This window comes from Oculina patagonica, chromosome 2, assembly GCF_052425735.1.
Source record: "Oculina patagonica isolate OP01 chromosome 2, crgOcupat, whole genome shotgun sequence".
Taxonomy (NCBI): Eukaryota; Metazoa; Cnidaria; class Anthozoa; order Scleractinia; family Oculinidae; genus Oculina; species Oculina patagonica.
In genome coordinates this window covers 17,220,106-17,229,742 of record NC_135759.1, presented here as the reverse complement: position 1 = coordinate 17,229,742, position 9,637 = coordinate 17,220,106, and positions in this window count along the sequence as shown.

The window sequence follows — 9,637 nt, the reverse complement described above, 5'->3', positions numbered from 1 at the left end:
TCCCTTGCATAAGTGTAACGACCGGATGAGGTCATTTCTATACCTAAATATGTTTGTTTGTCGACAATTTGCAAAGATTCATTGTCGTATTTAAAATTTATATTATTTTTGTTTTGAATGAATGAATGAATGAATGAACGAACGAACTTATAATCCCCAAACACTCAGTAAGCCACTACCTCTCTGTACCCTTTATTTTTATTTCCCCGTAGTAGACACTACCTCTAGCATCTATAATTTGTAGGGCTAGGGGCATTTCTGTGACCTATTCATTGTTTTACGAACTAATGACGTCTTGTTCAAAGAGGTAGTGGGTGACCCCAAACGCTGCCCGTACTTTTATGAGCCAAGAAGAAGTGTTACCAGATAGGAAAAAACCCTACTAACTGAAGGAAGTCCACAAGCTTTATTGTCTTAAAAAATCCTAACCATAACAATTATAGGTTAAATTTGTTTGGGGAGTTTGGCGGGATCTTAGGCTCATCATAATGACTTGCCACTGCAGATAGGTAAACTATGTTGTGTGTCATAACAGAAGCGGAATTTTAAAAGATTGTTTTAGAAAGAGGTAGAAGGCATTAAATTCAAATTTGCGCTCTTAAACCGCCATAACTTGCTGGCAAACTTAGTTTTTGACAAGATCACAGTGTTCTTCCTTCGACTCGTTCCGCCAACTCTGCCACAAAAACATGTTCTTCCCAATTTGGCACTAACGGAGCTATAACATCGCCGTTAAGTGCAATCTACCAAATAAAAAGATGGCATTCATTCTGAGAAATAATAAAAGATGCAGGTCAAGCAAAATTTCGATTCATGAATTTATTAATGCTGTAGGTATCCCCGCGACCTTTACAACAACGACACAACGTCGACCAACAAATGATGAATTTATATCAAAGTTAAGAATCTCGCAATTATGAACAATTCCGTGAGCCTATCAGCGTTCTCGCAATTATGAATAATTCCGTGTGCCTATCAGCGTTAGAAATTTGCAATTCTAAAAGAAACGCGAACCGATTCAGCGACGTATTTCCAAACTGCGCAGATTCCGGTTATATCTCTATGGCTTATTGGTTATTGAGTAATCAGTAAAAGTCATGCTTGCTTTCTATCGACAACTTACAGCCTTGTCTGTGAGACACATACATGTTTACGACCAATCAGCTTTAAGGATCCTCTCCCGTATACCCCGTTGAATACAATTTTATAAGACATGTAGGACGGATGTATTTTCCAGAATAACAGCCTTCCTGAAATAATAATAGTAATAATAATAATAATAATAATAATAATAATAATTATAATAATAATAATAATAATAATAATAATAATAATAATAATAATAATAATAATTTTAACTAACTTTTACTTCAAATAATCGCCCACCTTTAAACCAAATAATTGCCCCGGCTATTATTCGAAGAAGAACAGCATGTCAACTGTCCTGATAAGTGAACTATAACAAACGTTTTAGCAATAATAATAAAAAACGTTACCCTTATCTTTTTTCTTTGTACAGTTTTTTTAATCAAATTACAAACGTATCCCACACGTAAGCTGAATTTGAAATTCAGGTCCAGATGTAAACAGTAGTCCATCAAGAGCTGTCATTTCATCGGTTGCTTTACTTTTTTCGATTTAACTAAAAGGATCACCTAAAAGGCGTTCGTCACATTAGCAGTTGTTGAAGAGGATGAAAAATACTGAGATGGAACATTCTTTGTTTTGCCGTGTGCAAAGCACCTGCAGATTGGGAACGTTTGATCGGTAAACCAGTTTTGCTAAGAAATGACTAGGGATTTATCAACTGACAATGATAGAATGATACCATGTGTTTTTTTCTTCTTATTCAGGGAGTATTTTTTTATTAAAAGATATCCATGTAACCGGTGCGCGCGGCGCAATGCCTGGCTGGGCATAAACTACACAGTGAGAATAAAAATAAATAGAGAAAACTATGACCACATTAACCAGCACCAGCTTTTGGTTTGAACTATTAATCATGTTTTACTGCGATCAAACACCGAAATTAAAAAAAAGTCACTGACTTATGTAGAATATAAATTATTGTTAAAAATATATCGTTAATAACTATTCAGAAGATTGTACTCGATCATATTAAGGCAAATGACAAACTCTCTTGCGAGTATCGGGGATTCAAGCGGTATTTATTTTCGCTCGAGTTTTGGGGCAGATATTCAATATCCTATAAAATTTCATGTCAAGGTAGAGACAAAAGTGAACAAATTTATGCAAATCGTTCTGAAACGGATGTTAATCTTTCTACACAGTAGTGAAATTATACTTCTTTTTTATGTGCTGGCTGCTGCGACAACTAACAAACTACAAGCTTAGACGAAACGATTTCATGATCAGCTTACTATCTTTACTGATTAAGGTACAGTAGCATCACCCCACCCTTACGCTGATATCTAGGGGTTGTGAATGGTCCCTCAAAAACTAGTGCGTTTTGCAGAATTTTAGTCAAGGGGCATAGTAGTCTCGAATTTTTCTCGAATGCCTTCTCGGATTCCCGATTTCTTTTTCAAGGCTCTAGCTCGCAGAAACGATATAATTCTCGCCGTCTTGGAAGTGTCGAATTTACCATTCGACTTCCTTATATCTCGATGAAAGTCTACTTCGAATTAAATTCTCGCTATCTTGAACTGAAACTTGTTTTCCCGGCCTTGCATTTACCCACTGCTTTACACTTCCTTTTGTGACGATAAGTTTTTCCTTTGGCCACTGTGTAATAAACAACTGTAGCAGGAAACGCTTTGAACTTCCTTGAAATTCGCGGGGGGGGGGGGGGGGGGGGGGGGGGGGAGCTCGTTGTTTATTACTTAACCAAAGAAACGTTTACAACATCGCTCCTTATATCTCGTTGCTACAAATAAGGTGTTTATAATGTGAAAAAGCCTTCTATTGACAATAAAGAAGGAAACGATTGCAATTACAACAGCAAACTTGTATCAACAGTAGGAAGTTTACAAAATTAAAAATAGTAACTTTGAAATTAGAAATGGTGAACTTAAATTCAGATAAAACAAGCATAGGAAATTAAAAGTGAAAAGCTTGTAATATTTCTAGAATTGGTTTGCTCAGCTAACTAACTAACTAAGAGCATTCTCTGAATAAAAAGCAATAAAACTTCATTAAGGAAACTAAGTTCAGCTGGCGAGGTTCCGTAGAGACTTATATAAAACTAATAAACGGAAAAGTCAAAAGAATAAGTTACCAAATTGTTTATATTCAGGCTAAATTAACTGTGGTGACGAACAACGCTGCATATGTACAGGTGTACAATTTCCAAACTCACAACAAAGATGAATTTCTACTATTTCACTGTATTTCTACTGTTGGTTTTTTCAAAGGTTTCAAAATGCCGAATAAGGATAAACACAAAAACGACTGAATTACGAAAAATTCTCTTGTAACACTTTAATATATTTCAGTGGCACTCGCAGCTATTTCGAACGATCTATATTATGACCCTTGGCCAACGCCTTCACTGCTTATCTCGAACGCTAACGAGAAAAAAGCCTTTAACGTGTTTCAAACTAAAATGTGGCGTAATTACGATTTTGATAAATTTGGAGAAAATACAGAGACATACTCTGAGAATTTGGCTTATTTTTTTCTGGGTATAATTATAAATTTATTGACCTGAGAATGGGTTTTCTTTGTAGCAGAATGTAGAATGAGTGCAAAATCGGCTGAAAATAATTTGAGCAGTTTTCATGGAAATGCAAAATATCTACTTTAATCTAAGGATCCGATGTTTTCTTGTTCGCTCGGAATCTGAAAAGAAATTTATAACTGATAGGAAAATTTTCTAGCATTGAATTTCGAGATATTTGTTTGTTTTTGCGTTAAAGATGTAATTGTAATCGCGCGCTATGAATAAATGCACATAGCCATGAATTGGGACACAAGTTCGGCATGGCGCAAATTACCGAACATTAAACAAACTCATGGCTTCGTATTTTATTCAAACTTTCAAATTTGTTTATTCTTTTTTATTTGTTTGTTCCTTAGTTCTTCCGAAGTTCGTTCACTTGTTTATTTGTTTCTCGTTCGATATTTATTTACCAGATTGATGATCAATTTATCAATTTTTTTTTTATTATTTATTCATTTATTTGAATCTATTTTCAGACAACGTAACTAATCAATAATGGCCGACAACACTACATCCTGGAACCTAACAAACACCACAAGCGGTACGGGACCTGGGCCGAGTGGCGGGTTTTCTCCTATCCCTCTATTGGCTACTGGTGATATCACTGTAAACCTTTTTCAGTCGGCCAAGCTTTCCGACCAGTGAACGGTTGCCATACAAGTTCCGTACAGTTTGCATGTCTGCAGTTTGCAAAAATCCTCAACTGAGGAGGACTGCAAGCCGTTCATTGTCTTAAAATTCTAACCATAACAATAGGTTAAGTTTGTTTTGGGTGAGTTTGGCGGGATTTCAAAATAGGGACGTTTAACAACAACGACGACAACGTCGACCAAAAAATGAAATTATATGAATTTATATCCTTGCTTTCTATCGACAACTTACAGCCTTGCCTGTCTTGTATGTGAGACTCGTACATCAGTACATGTTAATGACCAATCAGCTAAAAGGCTCCTCCCCCGTATACCCCGTTTTATACCATGCCATAGTAAATACAGCCAATCAGAATACAGGAAAGCCGTTGTATATCCGACGGTATTCAACCCAATTTTCCCATCATGTGCTGCGATCTTATTCTCGGCGAAATTTACTGAAGCGTATTTTCTATGGCATGGTATAAAATGGTTACACAACACTTTCTCGTGGTATACTATGGATTATTAAAAACTAGCAATGGTATATATATATTGCAATTCCTGAGTTTTGATTGCTTAATAGGCAATGGTATATGAGCTCATATACCATTGGCCACAAATAAGGTAGCCGACACGCGTCAACGAAATCAGCTCAGTGAAGAGCTCAAATATTGCTGGTTTTCACTGTCACGCAATCAAAAAATAAACTCGAAACCATTCAACTACAAAAGCTATGAATTTCAAATATTATAGACGATAAATAGATAAAAAATTTCTCAAAGTTTCAGGTCTGTGTGGTGTATCGTTCGCGAGTTATTTGCCGAACCTTTCCACGCAAATTTAAAAAGCTTAGTATGGAGATGCCATAACTGTGTCCTTCCGAGGGACACAGTAATGGCCGCCGTGATGTCAGAGAAACCATCTGGAACTCAATTCTGTTTACAACAGCGGCTATCCTTGGCTTAAAAGCTAGTACACTTTCACATAAACACCACTTATAATATCTGAAATGTTCAATCTGCACAAAATGGAAAGGAAAAGTTTTTTTAAAAATAAAAACAGCTTTGTCAGGGGCAGTCAGCTTGATGTCACATACGACGGAGAAATCAAATATTCAAAACGCTCTGTTTAAAAAACGAATGACACTATCGATGTGGAAATTTGCAAAAAGGGATATATTTTTAGTTTATCTTAACGGCCTAGTGAATTTTGATTTCAGAATTTTATGACGTAACATGAAAACCAAGAATTGCAATTCTTCTGGGCGTTTATAATAAAACAATTATTCCACTCGCGCTTGTTAAATATGAGATCTTTACAGCCAACTCGGCGCTATGCGCCTCGTTGACTACAGTATCTACCATCTCATATCGAACGCGCGCTCGTGGAATAATTGTTAAATATCCCACTTGTCACCAGTTATATTTTCTTGGTTGCATAACTAGTATTAATAAAATTTTATTAGACACGTAGACTGATGAAATTTCCATAATTATATCCGTCCTCAAATAATACTAATATTGACTAACGTTTACTTCAAATAATCTCCTTCCTCGAAAAATCACCATTCCCCCGTTTCGAATCAAATGGTTGAAATTATCGCCCCGGCTATTATTCATGTCATCTGTACTTTTCAGTGAACTAATATAACAAAAGTTCGACGATACGAAAACTCTACTATTATCTTTATCATTATACTGTTTTATCCGTTTATCAAATTACAAACGTATCCCACACTTGAGCGGAATTTACAATTCAGGTCTAGAGGTAAACAGTAGTCCATTAAGACTGGTCATTTTATTGTTTGCTTTATTTTTCTCGATTTAACTAAACGGATCATCTTGCTTGGCGCATGTCACATAACCATTTGCTAAAGAGAATGCATAATGCTGAAAACATACTGCTTTTTGTGTGGCTGTTTAGAATGCACCTACATATTCGGAACTTTTGGTCGGTAAACCAATTTTGCTAAGAACTTATCAAATGACAATGATAGAACAATACCGTGTTTTTTTTTTCGTTTTATTCATGGCGGTATTTTTTATTCTTGAGATTTTCATGTAAGCCGGTGCGCGGGGTGCGATGCTTGGAAATAAACTATACTTAACACAGTAAGACTAAAAATAAATAGAGATCACTTATGCCGTAAGATATAAGATTGCTGTTTATTTGTTGTTAAAATAATATATGATAGGCCTCATATTACGGCAAATGATTAACTCTTGCGAGATCAAGCAACTTTAATGCTGTCAAGTTGGGCTTCTATTTAAGGCAGGACTTGACATAAAGTTCTTTTTCTATCGCTTTACATGTTTTTTTTTTGGAAATATCTCGTTCGCTTTTTAAGCAATGCAAAAACCCAATGATCGTTCTTTAAATCTATGTTTAGGGGTGTTGTGTAAATATTTGGGCGATTTTTGGAGATTTTTTAGAGAGTTTTTCTTTCTTTGTAAAAATGTAGAGAAATACAAAATTTTTAAGTTAAAAATTAGAAGACGGACACCAGACAGTCCCCTGATAACCAGCTGGCGTGCTCTTGCGTGGGGGTCAACTCAGTGTCTGTTGGTGTTCCAAAAATAATTTTCTTCCCTTCATTCCTTTTTATAAACTACTATTCCTTTTAAAAGTCCCTCCTTAAGCGAATAAATAAACTCCCTCTTACGCCGGGGAACAAATAAGGGAACAAATTAAAAAGACAAGCTGAAAAGAACCAGGCAGAACCTGACGTTATAGACTCCGCATTGCAAAAAAAATGTCAACTATCATTCACGATCATTCAGTTTCACATAAACTGAAGTCTCGATAAACATAACTCATGAAACTAAAAGGAAATAAAATTAACGGGATTCAGTTGAAGTTAGCCTTCCTTGACCATCCTGGCTTCATTTCTACTTAGCCGGTTATCCACGAGTTTAAGGGTCGATATTCAGTATCCTATAAAAATCACATGTCAATGTAGGCAGAAGCGAAATAGTTTATTTTGACGTTGACTGTCAAACTCTTGCAAATTGTTCTGGAACAGATGTTAAACTTTTTATGAATTAATACTTTCTTTATTGCGCTTGCTGCTGCGACAACTAACAAACTACAAGCTTAGACGAGACGAGCTCAGGATCAGCTTACTATCTTTCACGAACCAATATATTAAGGTACAGTAGATTCCCAGTATATCTTAGTCATCGTGAAGAACTTCTACTCCGAATTTCTCGCTACAGTTTTTCAAACTGAAACTTGTTTTCTCTTGGGGTTTTCCACTGCTTTATTTTTTTTTTACAATTTTATCTCAGTGGCGCTTGCAGCTATTAAGAACGATTTAAGAATTGGTTCATGCTTAGCGTGCGTATATCGAGTTATGGATGCACGCGGGAAGTTTCAGTGGAGAACACGAAAGAAGCGTAAGCGTTGCTCGAGGCGATAGCCGAGAGCAACTCTAGCTCTTAGCGGCATTTTTAGGGGGTTGAAAAGATAAAACAATCAAAAGACTGTGACCGGTCGATTACATGGACGACTACCTTCCTTGCCAGGATTATCGGAGGAAGCCGCAACACTGTGGCACTATAATGAGAAGTTCAAATCTTCTGGATTGGTTAATTGATGTTCGTCTTGCTTTCCATCATTGCAGTAGCGCCCGCGGCAATCGGAATTAGCGTTAGGTTGACTGGATAAGCAAGCATGCACATTTGTTGTTTTGTGGATTTCTGGACAAAGCTCTTAGTCTAAGACAGTGTGTAAGCATTGCAAAATAATCCTATCCAAAATTTCTAAAAGTAGTAGAATTGCCCCCGGGAACAAACAGATATTCTGTACTTGCTAAGAAGTGGACATGTTCAGTAGTTGTTTCTAAAACACATAATTGTATAACACATGTCAGATAATTCATCATTTTTCAATTTCTTGTCCACTCATCCACCCTGCATGTAATTTTAATATTTGTGTTTTGAAAACTGTCTAAATGCCCCTACTCATTTCTGGACATTTCAGAATTTTTTAGAATGAAAATTACTTTCCGAAGAGCTAATATTGATTGAAATGCATCCCACCTCAGAAATGATGTCCAAATGCAGGAAATAACACTTGAGAGAACCTAACCTTGCAAAATTTCCTGGGGGCATGCCAGATCCCCCCAAAGGCTCGTGCCTTCGGCGCTCGTGTTAGCGCCTCCAGCGCTAAAAATTACCTCCTAAAAAAGAACCCGCCTCACTAGAATCCACCCTACGGGCCTGGCTATACAAGCAATTGTTTTTGTCGCTGGATGACGGGAAAGGAATCTCGCTTTAGCTAAAGGTGAGAAGGAGGAGGAAGGCTAAGGAAGGCCAAAAAAGCTTCATTGTCTTAAAAAAACCCTAACCATGACAATAGGTAAAGTTTGAAATGGGTGACCTTCGAGTGACAGGGTTTTCAAAATGAGGACGTTTAACAACATCGACTCATCGACCAAAACAATGATTTTTTCAAAGGCAGAATATCGTAATTATCTATTAAGTGTGTCTATTAGCGTCAGAAACTTGAAAACACGTGACAAATTCACCGAAAGCCATCCTTGCTTTCTATTCTTTTCGAGGAAGAACAACATGTCAACTGTACTGATCAGTTCACTATAACAAACGTTTTAGGAATGAAAACTTTACTATTATCTTTTATCATCATGATACAAATGGTTTTTGTTATCACATTATAGAGGAATCCCACACGTAAGCTGAATTCGAAATTCAGGTCAGATGGAAAGAATAATCCAGTCATTTTATTATAACAATAGAGTTGATGTTCGCGGGCGTAAATATGTTTTTGGCCCGACTCAGGCTCATTTTCAATTCTATCGGCAGCAAAGAAATAGTCGTCATTTAGAAGTGTTTAAATTAATTGTGCTGTTAACTGAACTGGCAGTTTGGAATATGCCTGAAATTCGACTGAGCGAGTTTCGCTCGATGAAGACAAACTTACATTTACTTCGCCGCCTGGATTCTTCTTTAAGTTTCTAAATTCCTCTTCATCTAGCTGAGAAGACTGAGAATTTGCTTCCCCGTTCAGTCCTTCAACAATTTTGTCGTTATAAAGCTTAACTGCAGATGGAAGCGTCTCGACTCAAATTAAACAAAGCTTGAAGTGATGCCAGCTTGTGCCAGCCAGCAAGAAAAGGGCGCGAACAGTTGAATGGTTTTCAGTTCTGATTGGCTGGCTTCGTTATTTTCTTGTTTCTGATTAATTATTGGTCCACGGCAGCGGGCTAAAATATATTTTAGCCCGCTGAATTCTCCATGTTAGCCCGCAAAATACGCCGCAATGCCCGATGAAATGATTATAATGATGGTTTTTTAAATTTATT